Source organism: Leptonychotes weddellii, chromosome 10 (genome assembly GCF_054177405.1).
Source record: "Leptonychotes weddellii isolate Sample4059 chromosome 10, ASM5417740v2, whole genome shotgun sequence".
NCBI classification, from domain to species: Eukaryota; Metazoa; Chordata; class Mammalia; order Carnivora; family Phocidae; genus Leptonychotes; species Leptonychotes weddellii.
In genome coordinates this window covers 66,663,626-66,691,441 of record NC_138378.1, presented here as the reverse complement: position 1 = coordinate 66,691,441, position 27,816 = coordinate 66,663,626, and the positions used below count along the sequence as shown (strand labels likewise).

At 40.4% G+C, this 27,816-nt stretch overlaps 1 long non-coding RNA gene across 4 annotated transcripts in view; it reads right to left on the bottom strand.

Moving 5' to 3' along the window:
- The window catches only part of LOC115938625 (uncharacterized), a 547,961-nt gene that overhangs the window by 139,157 nt on the left and 380,988 nt on the right, over positions 1–27,816 (bottom strand). For all 4 annotated transcript variants that reach the window (XR_014149294.1, XR_014149295.1, XR_014149293.1 and 1 more), the window contains one exon: positions 4,897–5,009. This is a non-coding gene — a long non-coding RNA (uncharacterized LOC115938625). The remainder of the gene's footprint in view (positions 1–4,896; positions 5,010–27,816) is intronic.

The following is a 27,816-nucleotide window of genomic DNA, read 5'->3' as shown; positions in this document are numbered from 1 at the left end:
CACACTGCCTTACTGGAAGGCAAAGGCTGCAGCTATATTTATAGCTCAATTAACAAGTTTCATAACTAAACCTCCAGAAGTCCTAGGCAAACCTGACAAATGCTATGCATCTTAACACCATGGTGACCCTGCCAGAATGCCACCATCTTCTAAAGGGGAACAACTCCTGCTATCACCTTGCGAGAACAATGATGATTGGCACTGGCCCATCTGATAAAGGGAAGCTGGCTGGGCAACTCGGTTCTTGTCAGGGGTACGTCTCATAACAACTCCTAACCAACACACATACGGTTGATTCAAGCAGGCGGCTAATTCTTCTTCCTTTTGCAGATGGATGGAAATGCCTGCTACTTGGGAGCCAATGGCTGCAGAGAATGACTGCCATCTTATGACTCAGGGGCCTTGGTCCTTCTGGGAACAGTGTCACAGACACACAGGGTACATCACTTGGCAAGTACTGTAACTTCAAAAGAAGCAGAAAACCTCTTCATAATCTCTTCTAAGCAGGTTAATTTTCTTGAGGGAGAAAGATTCTTCAGAGGATTATTAGTGCACAGGCAGCATTGTTAGGATGACTAGGGAGGGTGCAATAGTATTTTTAACACAGCACTTGACTTAGAGCAAATTGCCTTCAGTGCTCAGGTAGACTTTCCCTTTATTCAGGAACAACATACATGTTCACATGGCACAGAACATTGTGATGATTTGCCTGCACATCTGGCTTCTCTGTGGGACTGTGAGCTCTTTGAGCTCAGGGAAGGAGGAGCACTCTACTATATTATGTCTTCCACAGCACTTAGTTCAGAAGTAAGTAATAGAAAGGGTTCAACATTTCTGAGTGAATGAATGAATGAATGAATGAATAATTTAATAGATAAATTGGATTAATAAATCATTTAATAGATAAACAGTACTCTTCTCCCACACACTATCAGAACTTATAATTCTGCAAACCTCTTGCTTTAATTTTCTTGCTGGAGTAAAACATATTTCATGCACCATCCTCACATCTTCTACCAACTATAATCCATCTCCAGCTACCTCTATCATAGATCTCTTCCCCATTAAGAGCTGGCCATTTGGATCACAGAAATTTGGAAAAACACCTACGGTTTGCTGGTCAGAGCCTCCAATCTATCCATATTGCTTAAAACCCTTGGCTGCTAACACAGGGCAGAAGTAGATGGTCAACTATTCACACTGTTTTAATATATGCCAGGTGCACAACTTTGGGTAAGTTACTAATTCCTGAGCTTCAGTTTCCCTGTCTATAAAAGGAAACGGTTAATTTAGAGTTCCTTAAAAGTGCCTTTTCATCTTTGAAATACTACGAAGTTTATTTTTCTGCCATCTAGTCATACCCACACATACTAATGGCACACTTCTTTGTTCTCCTATCCCCTAAAAAGGATGCTTGCTGAAGTTGTATTAATACACCCAAGCTTCTGAATGTGGTATGAGAGAGCCCATGCTCTTTTTGCCCCTTGGTGTTCTCACTGCTGGGCTTTTGATATCCAAGTACAAGGGTATTCTTTCCAAGGAATGCAAGTGGACTATTTCCTCAGGACAGCTTTGTGGCTGTTGAAAAAATTAAGCTATAAGTATAGGATAAAGAGGCTAAGACAAAGTGAGGTGCTGTTATTAAGGTAGACTGCAGTCAAACTAATAAGGATATTCTGCCAGCATTCAAGGATCTACTGCCTCTCCCTGCTTTTTCAAGGAACAAGATCTGGAACAAAGATGCTTCTGCAACAGGGACCACAAAAAGGTAGGCTACAGACTAAATCTGGCCCCCGAATACATTCAGTGGCCGGGTCATGCACAGCTGCTGTTACTGATGTTTTAATGTGATCTTAAGTAAATGCCTTTGGGTGGGTCATGGGCTGCTCAATTTGTCAATGGTCCTTACCACTCCTTATGCCTTATACTTCTGTCTTATCCCTTTCATTCATTCATGATACTGGCCCTTTGCCAAACACACTGTATCTGTCATCTCCCACTAAAACAGAACGTTATGTCCCATGAGTGTAAGATAATCTTCTGTTTGTTCACTATGTCCAGTGCCTAGGCGAATGCTTGGCTCATAATATGCATTTTGTACTTAACTGTTGAATGAATGAATGAATAAAACCCCCCTGCCAGTTGTTCCCTCTCAGAGCTCCCATTACACTCTGCTCACTCCATAACAATAGCCTTAATGCAACAAACATTTATTAAGTACTCGACACTGTGCCAGGTACTAGAGATATTGAGGTAAATGAGATAGAGTTCCTTGTTTCAAAAGCTCACATTTAAGAAAACGGAATAGGCACATCAACAAATATACCAACACAGCACAATAGTTTTGATGTGCTATGAAAAGTGCTATGAAAAGATGGGTATTTCGGAAATCAGGGAACATTTGCAATGTGCCTCTGCGGCAGTAGAAGTTCATTACCTGGACAAGGGAGAGATGGCATTCTACACCTAGAGAATAGACTATACAAAGTCACCGAGCGGTGGAGGTACACATGCTCAGGGCCCAGACTACTCCAGTCTAGGTAGAAGAGAGAACATGGAGGAGGAGTGGCCAGAGGTGGCACTGAGAAGGAGCACCTTTGCAGGATTGTGAAGACCTTTACAACAGAGCCGAGGAGTTTAGATGCTATTCTGCAAGGAAGAGATACTATTAAAGTATTTCAAACAGGGATTGCCAGGGAGACAATGGCGTTTCAGAAAGCTACTCTGACTTTCACTGTAGGGTGTAGGTTGACATGAGAATAAGCTCGGAAGTATTTACAGTAGTCTAGAGGAGAGATGATGGAAGCCTAAGGTGGGACAAGTTATTTCTCCCGAGAGAAACATATGCAATAAAAATTTTGGAGGTAGAATGATAAGATTGACAAGTGAGAGGGGAAGGGAGGTGAGAGACAAGTAAAGGTGGAGGTTTCTGGCTTGGGTCAACTGGATAGATGATGTTGCTATAGAGGGGATGACAAAAGAAGTAGCCAGCATGGGTACAGTCACTGAATTGTCAATACCATGGTCAAGGGTGACCTTTTTCATGGCGGTTTCAGAAAAATGAGGGGAATGAAAATAAGTGCAGTGGATCAAAGAAGGAACATGATGTGAAGAAATCAGAGGCTTGTAGAAGAAGGTGTCATGTATTTATTTTTTCAAAACACTTGGTAAAGGGGGTCAGAGGGATAAATAGAGCAAAAGAGACTTTTAGGGCAGTGCAACTATTCTGTGTGACAGTAGATGTCTGTTATTCTAAATTTGCCCAAACACAGAACATAAAACACCAAGAATGTGCCCTGATGCAAACTATGGACTTTGGGTGATAATGATGTGTCAATATAGGCTCATGGATTATAGCAAATGTACCACTATGGTGGGGGGATATGGTTAGTGGGAGAGATTGTGTATGTGTGGGGACAGGGATATATAGGAACTTTGTACTTTCTTCTCAATTGTCTTATGAACTTAAAACAGCTCTAAAGAATAATGTTTATTAACGATAAAAAAAAAACAACAAAAAACTTGAAGTTTGTAAAGGGGAACATGGTGGTATCCTGAGAGGAAAGCAAAGTCAGGAAAGGTAGTGGTTTTCTCTTCTCTCTTACAGAATGAGAGAGACTTATATAAGTGTAGTGGCTTATAAGTATTTATAGGCTGTGAAGTGGTCTGTGAGGAAAATATTTGAAAGAGAAAATATAGCTGATGCAAATAAAAGTTCTTGGGAAGGACTTAGAACAAGTGTCTAGTACATAGTAATTGCTCAATAAAACGTTGGATCATTACCACTACCATAATATCCATTACTTTCTTCTTTATTGTATAGTAATTTAAGTCAGCTCATGAATGACACCATTAGCTCATACAAAAAAAGGTTATGACTGCTTTGAGTCTGTGTTCCTGATAATCACTTATTATAATTCCTCCAACAGAATCTTCAGTTATTGATTGATTCATTCAAAATAGTTATTGATAAATATGGTAGAACTGGAATCTTCACAGGTGGTCACTTTGGTTTTTGCCTTTATTCTGAGTATACTTCACATATTTCTATCTTACCCTCGAAGTACCAGATGGTACGTATTAAACAAATGGCCCTGGCCCTCTCAGATCACAATGATCAACTTGTCTGTGTCAGTTATGAGAACTTCAACCACAGGCAACATAATTATAAGTCTAGAAAGAGACTGAGGGCTCTAGCTGGGGCAGGATCAGAGATTCCACAATGACATCCAGATTGGATTCCTTCTGTTTTTCTGCTATGTTGGTCTCAGTGTTGGCTTCATCTAAATGCTGGCTTCCCTCAATGTCACAAGATGGCCATAGTAGTTTTAGGTGTCACATATAGATAGAATGACAGCCAGAGAACAAGAGACCATTTCTTCCTGGGTACCATTCTTGTAAGAGGGAAACTTTCCAAAAGATCTCCAACAGACTCATCTTACATCTCATTGCCAGAATTGTATCACAAGAACTTCAAACCATCCTTAGGTAGCTTTGGGGTATAGGGCCACTATGATTGCCTTAGACTGATCAGGAGCCACCCCCTTGGGAAGGGAAGCAACCTCTTCAGAAGTATGCAGTCTTGCAAAGGAAAGGTAACCCTGGAATGAAGAGGATTCTGTTTGGAAGGATAAACTGTGGGGTGGCACAGAGAGATGGATGTTGGATAGGCAGTCAACAGGGTTTGTTAGATTTGAATCAAAACTAATACAGTATAAGAAAAAAAATGATACAAAATGGCAACCCTCCTAACTTGTGGACATAAAATTTGCTTCTGGAAGTTACTCTATGAGCAAAGAGATGACATAATAGTAAAATGATAAACAGGTAAACAGCTACTAAAAGTTTCAACTAGGTGATATGAGAAGGGCCTTATCAAAGTGCTTGGAGACTCACCACACACATTGCATTGCTGTCTCAGTATAGTTCCCATGATGTAGCGACAGAGATTCTTCATTCACTCCACCAACATTTCAGGGTCTGTTATGCATCAGACCTAATACCAAAACCTAAAAATAAATATTAATAAAATCGGTTTTCCTTCACTAAATATATATGACTACTCAATAAATAACTGTAACATGTGTCTTTAGGTCCATGATGAGTATGCAAGGCACAGACTAGCACAAAATGCACAGTTGTCAATTTTACTTTGGGGGTAAGAGGATTTCATAAAGTAATGTGATGCTTGAACTAGGTCTTAAAAAATAATTCACTGTTTGTGAGATGAAAAGAGGACTGGGAAAGATATTTTTAAAAGAGGACATATTATAGCCAAAGGTGTACAAGTGTGAATTAGTATTCTGCCCCCATGAAACTCCAAGTGGATCCAAAAGTCTAGAGAATAGAGTTCAAGAAGAAAGGCAGATGGGGGTGAGCCTGGAGACTTGGGCAGGAACCAGATGACGGAGAGAGAGCCTTTTATATCTCATGTATATAAATTGGGATTTTATGTAATAAGTAACACTGAAGGCTTGAGAAAGTGAATAGACATCTTAAAATATCATTGACAGCTGGGTCATGGGGAGACTGTGGTGAGAGTAAGTCTAGAGGTGGGGTGTTCAGTTTAGCAGTTGTTTCAATAGTTCGGGAAAATCATGACATCGCTTAAGCCAAGGCAATAACAAGGAGCCTGGAGAAGAGGAAGGGATGAAATATTTGATGGAATTCAGTGAAAATCTGAATGTGGAAAAAGAACTGGAAAAGTCCAGAATGACTGGGTAAGTGAAAGTATGATTAATAAGGACAGAGGAGACAAGAGGAAAAGTAAAAGTAGGGTGATCAACTTATCTGGGTTTGTCTGGGCTTTCCCAGTTTTAGTGCTAAGAGAGCTATATTCTGGGAAGCCTCTCAGTCCCAGGCATACCAGAGTAATTGGTTATCACATAAGGGCAAGTACATTTAGAGGAAAGTGTGGTAAGTTCAATTTTGTAGGTAATGAATTCCAAACCTATCGGGCAATAGAACATTCAACTGGCATCTGCTTAACCCCCATATAGCTGGCCAGTTCAGTGAAAATTCAACCAACTAGTGTTCACTAACTATGCACCCCTCTAAAAGATGGTTTTCAAACAATTTTCACATTTCCACTCCATGTTGCAAATACCACCCAGCTTTTGCACAGTTAAGAAAGGAGGCCCTGACACAAGTGGTTAGATAGTCTTTCTCCACCAGGGTTGGTGGGCTTCAGATACAAGGATGAATGATGGGCACCTTTTGAGCCCTTTAGGCAAATCACTTAAAAAAGTTATCCTTGGGGCACCTGGGTGGCTCAGTCAGTTAAGCATCTGACTCTTGATTTCAGCTCAGGTCACGATCTCAGGGTCGTAAGATCCAGCCTACTTAAGAGTCTCTCTCCCACTCTCTCTGCCCCTCCCCCTCCTGCTTCTGTGTGTGTGTGTGCGTGTGTGCACGCGAGCGCATGCATTCTCTCTCTGAAAAAAAAAAATCCTTAAAAGGAGTATGTCCTATGGTAACTTACAGTCATTTCTATCAAGGGGACTACCCATCTGCTTATTACAAAATTATTATTCATCAGAAAACAGGGTGTTTCCATTCCTTATTTATTAATCTTTGTATCACAGACATACCTGTATTGTACATATATAAGCATTCAACAATTTGTTGCAAAATGAATTCTTTTAAGCCCAAAAAGTATGTATTACACTTATTACATATTTAATCAAAACAGCTATAATCTCTAAATTCCTTTATCTTTTTTCAAAACAAATAAGAATTTGAAAACCAGGAAGTTTTAGGTTTGTACAATAGCTCTGAGATGATTCTAAACATCTAGTTTAGCTTAGTAAAAGCCTGGAAATATGGCAAGAAGGTAGTTCCATTCAATACATTTATTTGTGCTTGAGACCAATATTGTTCTACCAAATAGCATGGTCTATAAACTGACCCAGTGCTCTGAGAGTCCCCAAATGCCTTATTTAAAACAATGGGGCAGACATTGAAGATGGTGTTCAACTCTTAACTTAGCAATTCCCACTACTGATTTAAACCAGACCTTCAGTGTTATTTTAACATAGGTTTTGGATTTAATTATCTTAAATGTCTAAAAGAATGCATACAATTCCCAAACTGTTTATCTGTTTTATGGTAAAATCTCTTCCCCTATCCCTAGAAATCTGTTTTAATTATTTAATCAGTTTGGCTGAAACTCACAAAGCATTAAATTGTTAGTTGTTACTTAACATTCCTTATAAATTGCATTTATTAATTTCTGGATAGAGACTTGTCCATTGCTACAGTAATTTAAATTAGTACCACATGGTTACAGACCGCTGCTGAATGATGATTAAATCTTTGGGGCAAATTCAGTCTTTTAAGATTTAAATGGCACTAGAGATAAGCTAACCAAATTTGGGGCCAAGAAGTTACAATTTATCAAAAATGTAATAAACCATGGCCAGAATATTCATCGTAAGCAGCACATAATGTGGTCCATGAAAGGACATTTTAGCATCTCTCTCACTGTGGTCACAGGGAAGTGCTGACGGTGCAGACACAGCAATGCTCCATTGATATTTAACAGTTCCCATCTACAAGGTACTTTGCAATATTGTGGCTTTTTATACACTCAAGTCCCCCTGACACTCTATCAGTCATTTTGTTATTCTACACAGTGACATATTCCTTTCTTGGTGCTGTAATTTCACAGGCACAAACAATCAACATAGCACACAACCCCTTGGAATCTCAGCAACAGAAAGAGGAACTGTAGGATCGTGTGGCATTTCAGAATGATGAATTGCTAGGGGCAAGAGTTCTGTAGGGACTACTGACTCTAACCTACTTAGGTACAGGTGATGAGGGGGAGGCTCTGGAAAAGTTAAGAGATCTCTCTCAGGTCACAAAGGTGAAGAGAGGCTCTAGAATTCCATTTCCTTACTTGCAATCCAAAACTGTTTCTTCAACACCTACTACCACCACAGAGTCCATTCAACTGATATGACCCTGGATCTTAACATTTACTCAGATCACTGAAAGGACCTAATCATTTCTTCCCAGGGAACCAACTGGGGAAATCCAGTGATTAAAAAAATGAATCTTCCCATTGCTTCTGAATACTTAAAAAATAATACTAATTTAAAAAGAGGGTAACAGGCAGGGCATAGGGGAGACCATAAGTGTCTCCTACCATAAAGACTGACTGAAATACTCAGGTAAAATAACAAAATCAACTCATAAAATAATAGATTCATCTTCCTGCTGCTAAAGATAAATATTAAATAATCCTAGGTGCTGCTGGCTGAAAATTAATTTCTGTAAGGCAAATAGTATAGTATGTATATGTGTTTCAATTTCTGTTTGGCAAGGTGCCTATTTTGAGCATCCTGCACAGACCTTTGAAGTACTTGGACTTCTCTGATAATGCAGATGCTTAAACAAGAATTGCTTCCTCGGGGCTCCCAAGCACTGTAAAAAAGTCTGTTTTGGATTGTCAGGCTCCCAATTAATTCCAGGTATTCAGTCTAAAAACACAACATTTTTTAATGCATTAATGATATATTGCAACCTTTCTGAATTGAATTGTGCCAGAAGATGGGAGTGACATTAACTTATTAGAGGAGTCACAAAGTGCTGAACCACTGCAATTTGTGTTCCCCAAATTACAGTCAGGTGCAGTCGCCTGCATGGGGCAGGTTGAAACAGGATACAGAGTGAGAAAAAAAGTGTTTCAGATAGAGCCCTCTAATGATTAATTTACAATGAAAAAAGGATAGAGGGCAAATAGTACATTGTATTCTAAATCATGAAACTATTATAGACGTCCCACCTGTCTACTCTTAGACCATCTGAGAGCTAAGACATTTTATCCCCCAGCCCCAGTTGTTCTGACTGTGCTTCTTTAATATTGGTGTTTGACAAATCACATAAAATGTCCCCAGGAAGCCAAACACACTCAGGACCACTTCTGTAGAAACCTCAGAAATGTTAAAATGAAAATAACAACCAAAACAATAACAAAAATCCACAATCTGAACTTTCCCAGAAATTCCCTAAAAGCCATAACCATTTTTTTTTAAATCATGAACACTTATCCCTGAAAGAATCTTCTGTTAGCAGCACGGGAGTTAAAGCATGTGGTATTCTAGACCAAGCAAACAGCATGAGGCAAGGTGAGCCCTTCGTGGTCATGGAAAGAAGAAAATCACTAGGAAGTCAATACATGGAGTAACCCTCACTTCCAAGTTTACTCAAGTTCTTTCTACAGAAGGATTTAGCAGAACATTGGCTCTATAAATGGAACCAGAGAGTGGGATCCCTTACTTTGATATTCTACTAACACTCCATGCCTCTTTCCAGAAGGGACATGCAACCCAGCATAGTGACCAAATTCTAACTTGCGTCACTACATTCTGTCTCCTCTGAATACCTCCTGGAACTTCATCTGGTCTTCATTCCATGTTGTAAACCAATATGAGCTGTTGGAAAATTGCCCTAGAGGTGGCTGTACTTCAGCACTGGGCAACATGACTCATGAATATTTTTAAGTCAAGGCCATATGTTCCTCTCCTCTGTAGAGTATGGAGCCAAATGGAGCTTCTTAAATAACACACAGTGTGGCAGCTACTGCCAGGCACACAAGGAAGAGGCTCAGAGTTGGACGTGTTGTCACAGTCAGAGATGGGAAAGGTCCATGACTCTGAGAGAGAATACCAGCTGACTCGGAGCTAAGAAAATATTGGGAGAATAGAAGAGATGTTTTCTGTGCTCTGTTTTCATCTTTGCTTCTATGCTTGATTTACTTTACAAATCAGTTAAGGGAAATGCTCCTACTAGGTCAGTCTTCAAGTTAACCCAAGTCCTCCCCCCCTCACTCTCTCCCAGCACTCCATCAGGATTCCAGGGTGCCCAGGAGATGCTGCCCAGAAGCCCACCAATACCCATAACTGTAGTCAGGGGAAAGAAAACTTCCCTTTCTTTATGATATAACAAAGTTTCAAATTATACAGACACCCATGGACTAGGGTAAAGTGGAAGCAGCTTTTGAAGAACAGCTTTTGGAGGGGATGGGGCTTTGTGGCAAAGGAGAGAAATGGAAGGGATGAAAATAATAGGAACAGTGTTGCTTGAAAGAAGACAGAGACTGAGAGGGACCAGAATGGAAAAGGAGAAAGGGCACAGAAAGGAGAAACTGGGGAACGCCTGAGATTCATTTTATTCTTGACAGGTCTGCCAGATTTCTGCTTTCTAATGACAATTCTGTAAATTTCCAACATTGTTTTGTTTTTAAATAGCGATCTGTTTAGAATTATCCAGCTTTAGTTGACCAACTGAATTTATTTTACGTTTCTGGGTGAGATTAATAACCTGATAATTATTTAAGAGCCCAGCACTGTTAGCCACTGTGTTAAGAATGAGGGATCGGCCATGAATAGGACTGACATGATTCCTGCCCTCCCAGATCTTATGGCACTTTACTAGCATTTGATAAGCATTAAAGTAACAACTCTGTGGGGTTAGGGAAGGGTCCCTGGAGGAAGTAAGAGCTAAGCTGGGACTCTAAAAAAATAGTGATCACCTTTGTCAGTCTAACTCACCACTTGGAAGATTAGGAGTCTCCTCCCTGCCACTAGTGGGCTCACTGAACCAGGAGACAACTGAAGGAAACATGGTTGCAAGTATGGGGATAAACAGAGCTTGCTGGAGAGCAGAAAATGTAGTGTGTCACCAATCCTAGGAGGCCGAAAAGATGCCAGTTGAGGGATTCAGTGTTGACCCTGAGTTTCTAAAATGTCACAGGAAAAATACATAGCTATGCCTTCCAGCCCCAAACGATTCTTGCCACCATTTCCCCCGGCCCTGATTAAATGCCTTCAAAGTAAGCAGATACAAAAGGCAGGTAATAAATTTGATTTTCCCTTGTCCCTTGTTTACTTTGGCATCTTGCTTACCCTGTGCCTTATTCTATCTGGCGATAAGGTTCCTCTGGCCCTGGTTCTATTACCACATCCCATAAGTGGCACTTGGGCACAAACAAGGTCTGTCAGGACTGAAAGAACTGCAAAAACAAATGCCACCAAACTCTTTGCAAATTTGACATTTGGAGTTTAGGGTAAATCAACCGCCCAACTCTAATTGGGTTGGTAAGCTTGCTACAAAACATGCCTGGAATAGCAGGGGATTAATTTGACCTCACACCTTCAGTAAGAGTTATTATTTTTTATTATCTTTGACCATATTCCCAGGATACAGAATACTTTGAAGGGTAAAAAATGCAATCATCCAAGTGCTTAGACTATCCCATACCAAGTATCTGTATGGTTAGAAAAAAATGAGTATTTGCCCTCATGTAGAAAATATCTGGGGGAGAGATTTTTCATTTTTTGTTTAGATAGGTTGCTGTCTGTTATACATGGGTTTAATTATTTTCCCCATTTGCTTTTATATGCACTTTCACTCCTGTTGTGACAGCGTTTATTTTTATTATTATTATTAATCCCAGAAAAAAATGAAAAAGATTTAATATGGAAAAGAGGACAAATGCCATAAAATCTACTGTAATAATGTGTTCAGTAGGAACCACGGTCATTGCAGGGTAGAGTTGCACACCTACTCATTCTTTTGTGATGATCATGTTTTTACTATTTCAAATTTAATACTTTTTCTAATATATTATATGTTACCTCCCATGTATTTAAGCTGTACTTAAAAGCATGCTAAGAACTGGTAATTCTTTAATGGTTGTTCACTTACAAGCGATTGTGGGTCATTACACAATCATTTAAAGGGCATTAATGAGAACCATTTAATGGTTTTAGTAGAATATCATTGTAAGGGACAGGGGAAAAGTTACTGGCTGTAAATTTTTATGACCATTTCTTACAAAACGTATTACTTTAAAGATTTATGTATGTAACAATGAGTACAATAAAAGCCATGCTAAAAATAATTTGAAATCAAAGTAATGCATATAGATAAGTCTTTGCTCTGCCGCAATTGGGTGGGCACCTTTAAAAAAATCTTCCTTTTCTCCTTTCTTCCTCCTTTCCTCTCTCTCTCTCTCTGCCTTTCATTCTTTTTCACTTTCTTCTCTCCCTTCTCCCCTACCTTCCACCCTTATTCACAACTTGCAGTTTCTTTCTTAAGAGAGATTTACAGTACCATTAAAGGGTTTGGTTTTAATGAAAACCATTACAGACAGAATTTTAACCAGTATGTTTTTTGGTTGGTGAGGGTGGAGAACAGAGGGGTAAATATAGCAGGACAATATTGCATAGACATGCCCCAAATGTAGTGGATCTTTGTTTATAGAACTTTCTCTCCTATATCATTATTTTAAACTATTTCCTCTTATATACTATAGGACTAAAATAGAAAATCCAATACTTTCTAGGACATCACTCTCTAAGGCAGGACAGGGGACTAAAAAGGGAGAGGAACTAGTCTGGTAGTACACCCACGGAAATCTGTAAAATACATACAGAAAGGAACCTCACTCATACCCAGAGAAGCATGGAGCATCTTGCTCCATGCAGCTCACCTCTTGCAAAAGAAATGGGTATTTGAGAAGCTCACTCTACTGAGGGAGTAACCTTATTAAAGTGCTTTAATAAGACAACAGTCATTGTATTATGCCTGGTTTTGTCCACTTGTGATTCTCATGGAATACATAATGAATAAGACAATGCCCCTTTCCCAGGATTCTTGCATAAGCAGGAGGATATTTCTAATTAAAAAGGCAGAGTTAGCGCAGCACATGAAATGAACAGAACCATATCTCTAGAAATGCTGAGATTTTACTGTTTGCATTAAGTAACGCTTGTATTTCTCTCTGAATCTAGCCCAATACCCATTACCAATAAGATGAAGATTTAAGATAACTTGGTCAAAAGATGGTGAATTACAACTTTTAATTAAAATGTAGAAAATAGTTGCTTTAAAATAAACATGATAATACTTTCATGATCATTAATTTTTTATGGAGAGAACAACAAAAGCAACCTGAATATTTTAGAATGTGACATTATAAAGTCAGGCAAAGGGGATTTTTAGAAAATTATGCATGTCCCAGAGAGAAGATTGCGTAGTTGCTATTCTCCATTTCTAGTCCCCATGGAAACCCTGGTAGAATGCAAACCCCACACATCCATCCACAGGGATTCCTCTACTTGACCTATTCAGGTAAAGCAAGCAATGACCAGGATGGTAAGAGGGTAAGGCAAGCACTGGGGTTTATAGCTTACTGACACCCAACAGCAATTCAATGAATGAACACAGGGAGAAGAAGAGCTGATTTCCTTGTGTAGCCTAGATACCTTGATATGAAATTAAAAAAATAAATTTAATGTGGAGTTGAAATATTATTGGTTCTATGTTCCAGATCCAACGTAGCACGACTGGGGTGTGTGTGTGTGTGTGTGTGTGTGTGTGTGTACACAGGCACACTATGGTTCCGTCACCAGAATTATTTCATAGTGATGCAAACCTAGCTTCATGCCTCTTTCTAACATTATCTCCAACTCCACCCCTGAGTGAATGTCCTATTACTAGTCAGCCTTTCCTGGCTTAGTGTTCGTGCACAGTCTTCTCTCTGTCACATCACCGTGCTGATTCCTGCCAGGGATCACCTTGACTTCTCTCTGACCACATGCTCTCTATCTTGATCACTTCAAGTCCACCTCCTGAAAGAAGCCTTCCCTGATCTAATGCCTGGCTTCAAAAATCTAAATCTACCACCAAAAACCTAGGTAAACCGTGGTGAGAGTTACAGGGAAAACAGAACTGTGCACCCTCTGATAGGGCTTTTTTTTTTTTTTTTTTGATCATTTGGCTTCTTCATCATTAAAATGAAGAAATAGTCATGTCTGCTTTATAAGGCAGTTGTGATAATTACATCAAAAACATATTTAAAAAGCATCTGGAATAGCACAGTTTCAAAACAAATGCTCGTTCTATTTCTCCTTACGTCCTTTTTCCAATTCAGAGAAATTTGTGTCTAAGCCATTTGGATGTAACTATTTGTTATACTTACTTTCTTGTGACTTTCACTTTTTTTTTTTGTGAGTCTTGATTCTCCATCATCTCTTCCCATTAGTCTACAATCTCCCAAAGGAAGGGATCCTAATATCTGTATCATCATATTCCCTTCCTCATCTAGCATAGTTCTATATGCACAGTGAGGATCAATAAAATTTTATCAGAAGAGTGAATATTAATTACTTTCTCTAATATTTGGTAAAAAAATTAATTTCCATAAAATAAAAGCCCTAGTACGCTGTATATGACTGAATTTACATAGAGTAGGAAAGGAGCATCAAACAGTCTGATTTCAGGTTGTTTTCTATCACCTGAGCTGGACAGCTCTGTAAGGTAATAGGTGGTACTAATGAAGTAAGATCATGCATTTAATCCAAATATGGTTGTGTTGACTTTACAGACAGAACTTCACTGTGCCTTGAGACCATATCTGTGTATTTCCAGGCAAGTGTTAAAAAATAAAGATAAAGAATGTTACTGGCCCCAAGATGGTCTTAGGAAGTGAGCAGCGAGATCAGTGCAAACAAAGGAAAATAAAAATCAAGCCTCATGCACCACTTGTGATGGAAAGATGGCCTTGAGGTCTTGGTAGTCAAAGGACAGTACATTTTAGCAGTTAACATTTAACTTTCCACTGATGAAAGGAGATGTGGTGCATGAAGGCAGCAGAGCAAAGTGGTTATGAGTTTGGCCTCCAGTGCCAGATGGTTTGACTGTTCTGTGACCTAGTCAAGTTACATAGCCATTCTCTGCCTCAGTTTCCTGACTGGTAAAATAGGATAATAACAGTTCCTGTCTCAAGCATTGTCTCGACGCTTAAAGTGGTAACACCTGCAAAGCCCTTACATCAGGGCCTGGTAGAGAGTAAAGCTGTGTGAGGATTAGGTATTAACTTAGCAAGATCTGAAAAGCCTCTCAATGATTCTGTAGCAGCGTTTGTTTCTTCTGTTCAGCCGCCTGCTCCTTCATTATTAGGAGCGGACCCCAAACAGCATGTCAGAAATGCTGAGACTCGCTCCCTGGGTGTTCCTTCCATTCCATAGAAGAGTAGGAGAAGAACAACAGCAGAAGCACCATGGGCAGTGGATCCCCACATCCCATCTGCATTTGCTAATCAACAAACATGTGTGCCCCTTTTTCTGGGATGCCCTGTGTTTTGAGGTTCTCAGGGCTAGTGCCCTTAAGTAGCACATCTGGATACAGAAATACCAAACTAAAAGCAAAATGAGAGATGCAAAATAAAGAAACAGCTTTCCAAGGTGTGAGGCAACTTAGCAGATAAAGGAGAAAGGGGACCACACCACCTAAATACCTTCCTCCAGAGATTACAATAAAGCAAGAGCCACTAAATGCACGATGATATACATATCAACAACTTCTAACACAGCTGAGCTCTCAGAATCCAAAGAAAATGTTGGTGGTGCCTTCAGACATTATCCATCTGAGCAATGGTCAGAAAGTACTGATTTTTGTGAATTCTGCTAAGAAGTTCCTATAGCCTTAAACAATATGCAGTAGGATGTGTCATCTGATTTTGATGTGATTTCTAGAAAGAGAAAGGTAAGTTAAAAATAGGGATTCCATTTTAATACATGTTTACTCTTGCCTTTGTCTGGAGTCCAAAAACGACAACATGCTCTTCCCATTTACTAGAGTAGCATTATTTTTATATAAAGTTTGAAACCATGTGCACTGCCAAGGCACCCCTCTGAGAAGGTAAGCCTGATATTCCCATCTATCACGTACCCTTCGGACTCTTTTAACTTAAGGGCTTGTCATTTCAGTGGGGAGGAAGATCTACCAAATACCAGCCACGTGAAGTTTTATTCTTTCATGCTGTTTGTGATAAACTTCAGGGGACATATTTACCATTCAACAGAACCCAAAATTTCTGGGGCCACCCCAGCAGGAGAATAATATCACTGCTCCTAGAGCAGCACTGAGTTTTAAGACACTGCCAAACAGTCCACTCACAAAATGTGACAGTGTATATATTTCCTAGAGGTAGGGGGTAGGGGCTGGTGGTGGGGAGCTCTGCAAACTTCTAAACTACTTGGTATTAATCTACACCTCATCTCCCACATTATTATTATTATCATGATGACAATGATGATGTTATTGTTGTTATTGTTCTTTGTCTTCTTAGGAATAGCCTTTTTGAGGAAGAAAGAACTGTTCACCTTCTGGCAGGGTAGTCATTCTTTTGGATCACAGGGTATTATTTTGCCAGCTTCTCGGGGTTGCTAAATTGCTGAAAAAACCGTGGGGGTTTGAGCTTCATGCCTGGAAGAGGCACAGCTGGAGATCAGTTCTGGGTGCATGCTTCCACTGTGCTCCTCTTTCCCTTTGGCCCCATTCCCTACAACTGTAAGAAGGAGAAAAGTTGCCAGACCCAGCTTTGTTTTCATATTCACTTCAACCATCATTTCTAAGGACCTAATCAGACCCAGGTCTGTGCATGGGACTGTTGGAAATAAGAGATTATAAATTTGGGGGAAAAATTAAGGTTGAGACACGTTAAATTCACACACACACGTGCACGTGCGCACATACATGCATGCATGCATGCATACACACACGTACACACCATCAGGCCTTAAAGAGCATAGGGTAGAAATATCCTCAAGCTCTCCTGTCCTTAGAAATGAGTTAGAACATCCCTAGCAAAGCCCTGGGGAAAGTGCATTTGCTGGGACATTAACCAAGATATTTGGAGATCTCACTTTTCTGCTGGAAGTAGGAGAGCCAAGACAATGTTAATTGCAAGAAAATGAGCAAAGAAGCGGGTTTTAACTTTCATGCTCTAACAGGGCCAGAGAGGGAGATTACAAGGAAAGCACAAAGGCAAATGCATGAGGCGGTCTCCTGCCTCCCCAGGGAGGGAGATGAGCATCACAGGATTTGCTGTAGAGGCCCACGGCCAGCACAATCTATTAAATAGCTCAAGTTAGTCAATGTGGAAGAAATTTTTAGACACACATGCCCAACCATATGTGCATGGCCAAGATTTAAAATAGAAAAGTGAGAGACTGTTGGATGACTGAGGATTTTTCCCTTGCCAGGAAGTCCTCCTTAAGGATTTCATAGCTTGCAAAAGAGAATTGCTTGCCAGACAAGCCAAGAAAAAGACACAGAAGATTGGGACCTGCTTCCTTAATGATGAAATGTCATACTGCTATGTAAATCAACCCAAAGAAAAGAGGCAGGCATGATTAAGATGGCATTGCAGAAACAAGGGAGGTTTCTCGACATCTCTTCCCTAAACTACTGCAATTCCTCAAACCTCAGGGCTGGAGGCACACACACACAATGGAACCTTATTGGTGGTGGCACTGGGCAATAAGGGAACCCCTCTGTCATAGGAATTCCATGTCACAATGAAAGTTACACTGTATGGCCCCCATTCATGAGGGCAAATTCTCTGTTGTCAAGTTGGTGGCAGATCAATGAGCTACCCTACTAGGTTTCAGTGTTTGTTTTGACATATGTGGATGACATGATAAGAACATAGGATGGATCTCATTAGCCAGGTAAAAATCAGCTTTATTAATTTTCAATCATACCAAGTAGAGATTTTTTTAGTGCTGTTTTACTAGCAAACACCCATCTTAGCAAGCCTACGCCTCAGTTCCTCTCTTTCTCTGCTTCCCCTCTAGCTTCTCTCCTCCTCCCCTTCTTCCTGAGATGGCCTGCCATTCTGTCATATGATGTAAGAAACGCTGAGATCATCTGTGATGGCCAATGTTTTGTTATGTCATCACTTAATATGTATGGTTGAAAATATTCTTGTCATGTCTGAGAAAAGAGTGGTTTGGGTACAACATAAAAATAAAGCTATTCTCTCACACCTTGGAAGCTTCGATACTTCAGGGCTCTGACTCTTGGTCATTTACTGTAATTTATGTGTTCCAGAAGAATTGCAATCACATCTTCTAGAAGTTCCATATCCCAGGAAGCTTCCTGCTAAATTGTACCATCAATTTTCAATTCACTTAGATTCCTATAATTTTATGACTAGAGGGGGCTTTAGAATTGATTTAATCAAATTCTGTCATTTCACAGAAGAGAAAGGTGAGGCCCTGAAATGTTAAGTGAGTTGTTATATTACAAAGGTACTTGCTAGTAGGTAAGTCAGTGTGAGTTTCGTGGTCCTTTGCCTTCTAGTGTAGTATTCTTAACACTACACTCAACTTCAGTGCCATGCAATGTAATTAACTCTTCCATGTTCCCGGGAATAATATGGATCTCCCTACCAAAAATCAGCCTATATGTTTAAAGTTCAGCCTACTGAAGCAAAAGTGATTTCTGATGACCGACTGGAAAAAAGAGAATTCCTTCCAGAAAAAATGGGAAGATGCTCTGCTGCTGATAACAAATCAAACTGGGATTGTCTGAGTTACATTAAATATCATAAGCACATTACTAATTCATGCCAGGAACAGTCCTGTATTATGAAGAAAATATTAATATGATGAAAGACTAGCCCACGAACCACCAGAAGAATATCTGTCAACCATACGTGTTTCCACACAGTAATAGGAATCACTGCTTCATAGGCAGTGATGTGGCTGCCACGTTCCTCCATTGGGACCCACCCAAATGATCACCTCCACCATCATCGACAGCTAAATTTGGTTTGGTGTGTCTTCTCTAGAAAACAATTAAGTGCCAGGAATTGACAGTCTTCATTTACATCCCAGTTGTAAAGGTGGTAGAAAGGAGCCTATCCACTCTCTTCCCAGAAAGACAGGAGAACAACTTCAAGGAGTATGACTTCACACTAGATGATGACGCCATGGCTCTTTACGGAAACCCATCCTACAGTCTTCAAATCATGCCATCAATACTTCTGACCCATGGGCTACATTTTGATCTTCACCTTTCATGTCAAAGTCAATTACTCTTTAGGGTGCGCTTGGGGAAGGCTTCTAGACTCCTAACAAAATGGGGCTCTATCACTCTTGAGGAATCTCATAATCAAGCCGAACAACCTGCTTTTCTATCCCCCCGCCTTTTTTTCTATTCTGACTTTTCCAAGTAGTGAAGGGCAATAGAAAGAGGATTAAACTGGAAATCCAGAGACTTGAATTCCAGTTCTGACACCTTAACTAAGTACACAGCTTTGGGAGAGCCACTTGATTTCCTGGGCCTTGGTTTCCTCATCTGCAAAATGAAAGCACTGAAGGAGTGAATGCAAATGTTTCCAGCAGCTTCAGCATTCTGGGAACTTCTTATAGCACAGGACTATTGCCAGAGAGAGGATGTCAGATTATAAAGCCCCTGAAGATACAGCTTAAAATTCTCTTTATTACAGTGTCTAACAAATTCTGAGCCCTGAACAAATAATCAAGTGACAAGGGAAAGAATCCCAGCATTATTTATTGCCCTGCAAGTTGCTATGAAATACTAATGTCAAGTACTAGTGATGGTACTTGAATTACTGTATGTACGCAGATAATTACTGTATGTAATTTGCAAATATGCAATAGCATGTACATTGTAACAATAAGGATAACAATACAGTTGATAACAACTTAGGCTTGCCTAAGATTATTTTACTTAGGAGTTTCAAAGTGTTTCATAAACATTGGCTCATCTATTTTCTGAATACCAATAATGCAAGGTACAGCTGGGGACAGAGAAAGGGAGGAAGTGAAGTGTATATCCACACTTTGGAGATGGGCAATCAGGGCCCTGACAAAAGTACTGATTTCCCCTGGGTAACACAAAACCAGAAACAGACCTGGAAACATGCACCCAGTTTCCGGGTATGCAGCCTGCTGCTCAGAACACAAGCCCATCCCAGTTCTCCAATTTACAGTATGAAGTTTATGACATGGCATTACCCAGGCACTTTAGGGTGTCAATTTCCTTTACAATTTTATAAAATATTATTTGGAAGGAGGAAGAAATTTATGCTTGTGAACTAAGAGCTCTCTTGTCTGCCTACCCTCTTGGGATAAGAGTTGGTTTCACCTGAACAGAGTTGCAAATAGGAGGCACACACTCAATGCTGGGAAAGCCATGGGGTTTGCTTTTGATTTAAAGAACGGCTCTGATTTGGCTACATATTTTAAGCAGGCACTGTATAATACAAATCCACTGAATTCACTCAGACAGGAACAAGTTATGCCATCCTAATACTGTCTAGAAAACAGATGTATAGTTACTGTTTTCTTTTACTTTTCTTATTTTTTTTCTCTTGCTGCACAAAATTAGTTCCTTGGATACCGAGATTCTAGAGGCTCATTGTCTTGCAAAATATTCAGGTGCTTCGCGATGATCTACAATAATAAACCTCCAGTGCTATGGCAAAACACAGATAAAAATGTGAAAAAATATATATGCATGTATATATAAAATGAAATATAGATGTGGTATGAGTGAATCACAACACAAAGAGAAGGCAGGTAGGGCAGGAGGAAGATAGCTTCCTTTCCAATCATGTGAATTGGGAAATAGAATGGATGCTCATTAAAGTAGTTTACCAGGACTCCAATTTGTTCTGTGATTAAGAGGTATCGGTTGGAGGAGATTGGTGAGGGAGATCAATATACTTGTCTTCATTCTTAATACTTTTTTAATGTCTCTGTCTCCATGGAGCAGCTCAATCAGAGATGTAGAGTCAATCTTTATCCACCAGGGGCTGCACTTCAGAACCCAAAACCCCCAAAACAAAAAACTAAGTTTTGAGCTATAGCAAGTAAATTAAGTTCACACCCAGCTCCCTCTGTCTTAAATGCCCAACTTTTGTTCAAGTATTGTCATGTTTCTGTCCCATAGGTGTGACAGGGATGAGACACGGAGGATGGAAAGAGTCATGGAAAAAAACTACTCATTGATCTTAAAACGAGATGGTGGTATAAAGCACTTAACACAGTCTTTTACACTGAAGCACCTCATTGATGCTATTCCTCCACAGCTAAGGCGGGGCGGGGAGTTCTTACCTAAAGCTCCATGGTGCCATAATCTGAGGCCCACAGTAACAAGATCCAACTTCCTTTCTCTAGGTTTCCCAGATTCAACCTCTCTGGAAATGGTTCTTAGCCAGGGGTAATTTTGCCTGCCAGAGCACATATACAATGGAGACATTTTTGATTGTCAAAACCAGGGGGAGGAGAACTACTGGTATATAGTGGATAGAGGCCAGGGATTCTGTTAAACATGTTATGATGCATGGGACAGCCTCCAATAGCAAATAAATGTGAAGTAAATAATTGTCCAGCTCAAAATACGAATGGTGTCAAGACTCACAAACCCTGCTCTTTGGTGACAGGGATACCTTGATGCTTCTACCCAAGTGGCCAGTGACATAACTCACTGGACTCTGGATCCCTGATCCAGAATTACTTTAACAATCTGAAATGCAGAATTCCTCCTGCTTCACAATATGTATGTCACATACAGCTAAGTGTAGGGTCATTTTCACTGTCACATCTTCTCAAAACGAGTCAATTCAAAGGACTGGGAAGGGTCTAGGAAGGTGTAAAGGAGTTGAGCTGTTGTTGTTATAACCCTTCTGTGCCTATAAGTTTTTATTTGTATGCCACAGGCTGTTATGTGTTCATTAAAACCTGTTTCCTTCACTTCCTGGACACGTAGACTCTATTTCCCAGGCTCCCTTGCAGTTGGATGCCATGTGACTGGATCCTAGCCAATGGGGTGTGAGAGGAAGTAAGAGAAGCCTTTCTAAGCCAGGCTTATAAAATGTAGTCGCATGACCCTTTACCCTCTCTCTTTCCTTGACTCCTGTCCATATACAAGGTCCCAGTAAAAGAATCCAAGTCTGAAAGGGATGGTGGTTCCACCAGAGAGAAGGAACCTTGGTCCCTGAAGGACCATACTGAAGACCACTTCATTGGACTTTATGTGAATGGGAAATAAAACAAGCCACTAGGAGTTGGGCATTGTTACAGCAACTAGCATTACTTAGCCTAAATTAATACAAGATGCATGTATTATTTTAACAATTATAATTCAAATATAAATAATTAAAAGCTAGTTTTCAAATGTTTGTTGAAAGCATATTGCTGTCAAGTTTCTGTTTTAGACTTTCAAAAATGCCATAGAAATTTCTTTTTCTAATATAAATTGACCCATATCACTTTCTACCTTAAAGCACTTCAGGGGCTTCCTGTTGCACTTAGTATAATATTTAAGAATTCTTATCATGATTCGCATGGTCCTTCACAATTGCAAAAGAATATAATCCTTGAGGTATAATAACAGGGGTGTGTTGATGAAAGGATGAGCTTTGTCTCCCACTAGAGCTATGAAGAGTTCAGATACCCCTTTCCACATGGCTAGCAGCTAGAGTGTAGGCTCAGATAATCTAACATTCCTACCCAAGACTTTAAATCTTAAGGAAGTAAAACAAAGACACAGGGATAGTTGAGGAATCATTCAGGCTAAAAGTCTTGAGAATGGGGCTACATTAGCACCAAATGTCTAGGGCATTAGTGGCAGTGGCATGCATTATTGCCCAGACTCTTCCTACAGAACTTTGTGTTGCCCTACTGCCTAGCCTCATTTAGATCTTGCCCATTTCTGACCTTGAACTTCCTACTAATTCTGTGAACAATTATATATATATTTTTTGCTTTAGTTAACCAATTTTAAAATGGATTGCTTGCAAGCAAAACCCTTGAGTGATAGAAACTCTGCCCTTACCCCAGGAATGTAAGCTCCATGAGGGCAGGAACTGTGTCTGTTTTGTTCAATGTTATATCTCCACCCTGCTACCTAGTATCTAGCACATCATAGAAGCTGATTAAATATTTTTGAACGAATGAAAGAAGATAGCAGAATATCAAGCAAAATTTACAAATCAGCATCAGTTCTATCCTTTCACTTCAAAAAGCAAGATATAATAAAATGGGAGGCCAGGAGGGGTTGAAGTGGAGGGAAATTAACACCTGAGTAATAAGAGTAAGGTACTGGGGGAAGGAAGTGCTTGCTGAAAACTAGGTGGAAAATAGAAAGCCAACTTTAACTCTATTCCCTCCTGCTGGACAGTAAGAGTAGTGCAATAACTACAGGTCTCACTTAACCGTGGCAATTGAGTTTTCCAGTATGTGACTGCTTCCCAAAATGTGAAAGCTTGTTAGTGTAGACTCATGTTCCCATCCTGAAAAGTGATTCCACCTTTCTCACTCTCAACATCCTGGCTCCAACTGCTTCAACTACTTGGCAGATTGGTTTTGAGGATCCAACAAAATTATGTATTTGGAAAACGGGGCACCTGGGTGGCTCAGTCAGTTAAGCGTCTGCCTTTGGGCTCAGGTCATGATCCCGGGGTCCTGAGATCGAGCCCCGCATCAGGCTCCCTACTCAGCTCTCTCTCTCTCTGTCAAATACATAAATAAAATCCTAAAAAAAATGGTGGGAAACTTTGTGGAAATCACAGAGGTCTGCATATACTTGGTGCAATCTGATATGGTGGAGCTGACTTCAGGTTTTCTGGAGGACTTCATGCTCTCTTATACTCATTCAGGAGCATGCCCCTGAATCTTCTCATGAGGAATAATCACTGCAGACAGAGACTACTTCTGATTTAAAGTTCTCATGGAATATAGGCACTTCAACTTGGTAGCAAATTCTTGTGATTTCTGCTGCAGAAAGGTAGAGGAAGCACCAGGAATGCAACCACTCAGGGACAAAGCAAGTGGCCACCCTATACTTGGAAATTTCAGTCTCCAGAATCTTGAAGTTGCCATTGTACATATGACCACACAAACTCTCCATCTGATGGCTTATACCTAAAGCTCATTTATAGGGTTTGATAAGTTTTATCAAACATGAACTTAAATTTTGACTCCCTTCAAAATATAAAAGCCCCAAGGGTCAAAAATATTTTGTGTAGGGTGATATAAAAGGAAATATACAGGAGGATGACTCCGGGAAATCTGGTTTTTTATTGTTGTTGTTTTGTTTTGTTTTTTCATTTTTGTTTTGTTTTTTAGGAAACCTGGTTTTTAATTCTATCTCTGTCACAAAACTAACTTGGTCAAGGATTATAACCACGCTGGAAGTCATTTTCCTCATTTATAAAATAAGAGTGTGGAATAGAAATGGGTGGATTTCAAAGACATTCTAGCAGTATACTTCTTTCCTTAAGTCAACCTTTAATTCTTCACAAGTGTTCAGTAGATAAAAAATGTGTAAAAATAGAAGCAATGCTCTGCTTGCAGCACAGAGCAGGGATTGGGAGCCAGGAAAAGGCTTTATGGAGAGCAACTGTGGAAAGCAGTGGACAAGCTAAGTTCTGCACTAAAGTTCACAAAGCTCTAAAATTGAGCACTTGTTTTTTAAATTTTTAATTGAAGCATAGTTGACATACAATGTTACATTAGTTTCAGGTGTCTAACACAGATAGTCAACATTTATATACATTACAAAATGCCTACCAGTGTAAGTATAGTTGCCATCTGTCACCATACAAAGTTATTATAATATTATTGACTATATGAACTTGTTTTGTTTGCAGAGTGAGGTGGGTCTGAAGGTAGATGGGATGGAGTACAGAGGAGAGCAAAAGAGGACCAAGGAAAAGTTTGGAAAGTCCTGCTTTGTCTAGTTTACAACTGTACCTAATGGGGGTACTGACTGCCACTTAAGCAAATGGTGGTCTGGAATCCTAGTCACTCAAGATGGACAAATGATGGCCCATCAGCAGGGATAGAGCAGAAGAGCATCCTGCTAACCACCTGTAGCTGGCTGGGCAATCTAATAAGAGATATCTATAGCATTTTCAGGGACTTGTAAGTGTCTGTGAGTAATGCAATGCCCACTTCAGCCTAACCTTCTGAACTAGCAGCAGGTGCCCACTGGCTGCAGATCAGTGGCTCAGCCAGCTGAGAGTTAATCCCTCACACTCTGCAGACAGAAAGGCAGGGAGGGGAGGGGGTAAGGCAGGGAGAACCAAGTTGGATGCAAAGAGCCAGACACAGCCTCTTGCCATAGTCCCTACATAAATCCCTCTCAAGGAACATCTCTCCCTCCAAAAGATGAGCATACTTATCAAACCATCAATAAAGGGAGAAAAGAAAAAAAATTAAAGGAAAATCTCCCTTCCTGAAATGTGTGGTAGATTTGGGAACCCACATTTAAAACTATATCTCTGGACTAAGTTCAAATCTAACCAAACGTGATGTTTCCATCCAACCTGCTGTAGAAAGAAGTTCTTACTTCAGAAACTCAAATGCACTGATTAAAAGTGAGCGCCACAAACACACACTCCAATATCATCAAGAGCGAGTCAGAACCCACACCAGAGTTAACAGGAAACTCGGTGGAGGAGAGTCAGAGTCACCACTGAAACAAAAGCCCTGGCTCTGAATGCCAGCTCAGCAGGCAGCGCTCGCCTTTTCAATGGGACTCACTCTTTGATGTGTGTTTTTTAACAGCAACTTTCATGTGGTGATGGAAGAAGCTAAGAGCAAGGTGGTAGCATTATGTGAAGACCAATGCTTTCAAATGCCCTTTGCCCTTCAACAGCACCAGGCAGACAAAGAAGAACCACATAGCCCAGAGAAGCCTACCTGTTTTTTAAAGAATATCTGTGCTAGCAGAATCTAAAAGGGTGAGAAGGAGCACGCTCTTCAATGGCAGAAAAAAATTTGGTGGGGTCACTTAGAGAGATAGATTTGGCTTAAAATAGGAGTTCACTTACAGCTGCACTTGGATCATAACCCAAATTAAAATTATTTGTGTCCAATTAGCTTAAAATAAAATATCCCGGCGTGTGGCAAGTCTTTCACACGTTTATTTTCCATAGCGGAGGAATGAAGCAGCAGTAGAAGTAACAGGACCCAGAGCTTTGGGAAACTATACAGGTGGGTCTTGTTTTACATAATACATACATTCCTGGGAAAGCTAAGTAGAAATGGAACAATATTTTTATATATAAGGTGCATGCTATTTTAAAAGCATGTCACTGAAAACTACATTTTGACAGATTAACAGAGTTTTTCATATTCTGGGTTTGTCTAATGAGGTTGATTTACTCCAAGGATCTGAGCCCACTGTTTGGGGCCTCCTCACTGCAGCAAGTTCCTCCAGGGGACCTTTAAAAGCCATTCTGGGTCAGCTTACTAAAAAGGCCACATGAGGAAGGAGCCAGAAATGCACCCAATATCATTAGGTAGGAATAGCCAACTAGGAACTCTTAGCTGCTCCATGGAACGATGTATTACAGGACATTTTCTAGAACTGGGATGGGGGCCAGCTGTTGTCAGGAGCAATGAGAGAGAGAGGGGTAGATACTGGGTCCATACAACAGGATGGGATGCTATTCAGTGTCAGGTCTGCACACAGTCCATGTTCCACTGAAAGCCAAGGGTTCAGAAGGTGATGGTCAAATGTGGTTACCCTGGCTGGCATGAGGGAAGCACAGACAGAGCACAGAGCTTCTCACAACCTCAGGGGACACCAAAGCTAGAAACCATTTGTTCAGGGCTTGGCTGAGAGGAAGGTGATGAAGTAGGAAGAAAAGATGAGGAAGAAGAAAAGGAAGAACAGGAAAGGGGGAGATAAAGAAGCAGGACTCTTCATCATATGTAATGATAAAGGCTAAAGGGGAACATGACAAAATTCAAGATTTTTTAAAGGATTGGTTGAATAAGAAATCATTAACAAAGTCCAGGATGTTATTGTTAAGTGTCTGGCCATACATGCCATACTATACCCCATTCCTTGAAGCTTAATGAATACATTTTTAGAACAAATACATGGAAATACTACTTTTTACAGAAAGCCGCAAACTGAGCCACCAAGAGGTGGCTAACTGAAAATTGAAAAAATATTTTTAATATTTCTCCATTTTTTATAATTTCCATCAAGCCATTCTGATATTGGGGTTTTAAGAGACACTCTGCACACCTCCATTTGTCTGGTAACAATAGCTCTATGCTGTCTAAGGCCCTATGACGGCATCCATCCCACTATATTATAGCAGTTTTTACAGTTCTCCCTTGTAGAGCACTAAAGCTGGCTCCTGCCCACCTTCCAGGCCCCTGCCTGACCCCACCAGCTGCCCAGGAGGACTGACTGGATGTTCCTCATTCTGTGATGTGCTCCAACCCAGACACCAGCTGCTTTTCACCTCCCTTCAGCCTCTAGGCAACTCTGATGAGCCTCCTGCTCAGCTTTCACCTTCCCTAGGTCACCTTCCCTGACTCCCAGCTTCGTAAAAGGGTCTCTCCTGTAATTCTTCAGCACCCAGAATTTATTCTCACCTAGTATCCACCAAGGGAATTTGCAGTTACCTGTTGAATTGTCCATCCATAGCCAGCCAGTGAGCACTGTGAGGGCAGGGAGTGGGCCTTTGTCTATGTAGCCCCAGCACCTGTCACTGTGCCAGCAGATGCTCACTCACCACTGCTCAAAACACGCTGCTACAGAGGAGCCAACAGGTGCTCCTGCATGCATCCCTTTGTTGCCTTGTCATTGGCACTGTCTGACCCATTCTGGCATGCTTTATGGTCTAAAAGCATTAAGTCCAGTAGCAGGACAGGTTTTTCCGTCTTCTTTGCACAAGTTCTATAGGCTGTACCCTGAAGAAGGTAGCCCTGTTAAAGAAAACTAGCCACTGCCCACATAAATGAGATGTTGCCATGAGCTTTATATTAAGTGATGTTACAGAAAACTGGAGAGAGAGTTTGTTGTGGTTTGCATAAGGACAACTGGGGAGAGCTTCATTTTATGTTGAGTACATATATGTGAAATACTTAGTGTATTATTTGGGTTCTCCAAGAAGTAGATGTCAAAATGGGATTAAATGTGTGAGAAGTTTGGTAGAGGAAGAAGGGGAGGGAGCTGGAG